The following is a 556-nucleotide window of genomic DNA, read 5'->3' on the forward strand; positions in this document are numbered from 1 at the left end:
GATCAAGTCATAAGACGTGTTTAATTTGTATATGTAAGACATCTTTAAGAGATTATTTACAATAAATACCCAGATAACAGCGAGAATTGAAAAAGAATTCAGTCGTAGGTCAGCAATTGTGAGTTTATTTTTAGGTGCAACAAGAATTCTTTTCACTGAACACTGATGAATTCTTTTTGCATTTAAAAATGAACTCAGGATTGGTGACATACGACTAAATTCTTTTTAAATCCCCTATGTTATGTGGGTACTTATTGTATAGATAGCCTCATAGTTTATATTTCAAAGAAATATCTATTAGCTGTATATTGTACATTTTTCTATGCACATTTTATATACGTGTTTTATATATATTATAGATATATGCTTATAGACATATATTACTTAGCATTATATATAAAAAATCTGAGTATTATTGTATATATCTGAGTATTTATTGTAGATAATCTCTTAAAGATGTCTTAAAGACAACTTAAACACGTCTTATGACTTTAATATTAGTCTTATGATTTTAATATTAGTTCTATCTGGGTGCATAATAGTCGTATATAACATA

This window comes from Odontomachus brunneus, unplaced genomic scaffold, assembly GCF_010583005.1.
Source record: "Odontomachus brunneus isolate Ranch 3 - 2012 unplaced genomic scaffold, Obru_v1 Obru_scaffold_343, whole genome shotgun sequence".
Lineage (NCBI taxonomy): Eukaryota > Metazoa > Arthropoda > Insecta > Hymenoptera > Formicidae > Odontomachus > Odontomachus brunneus.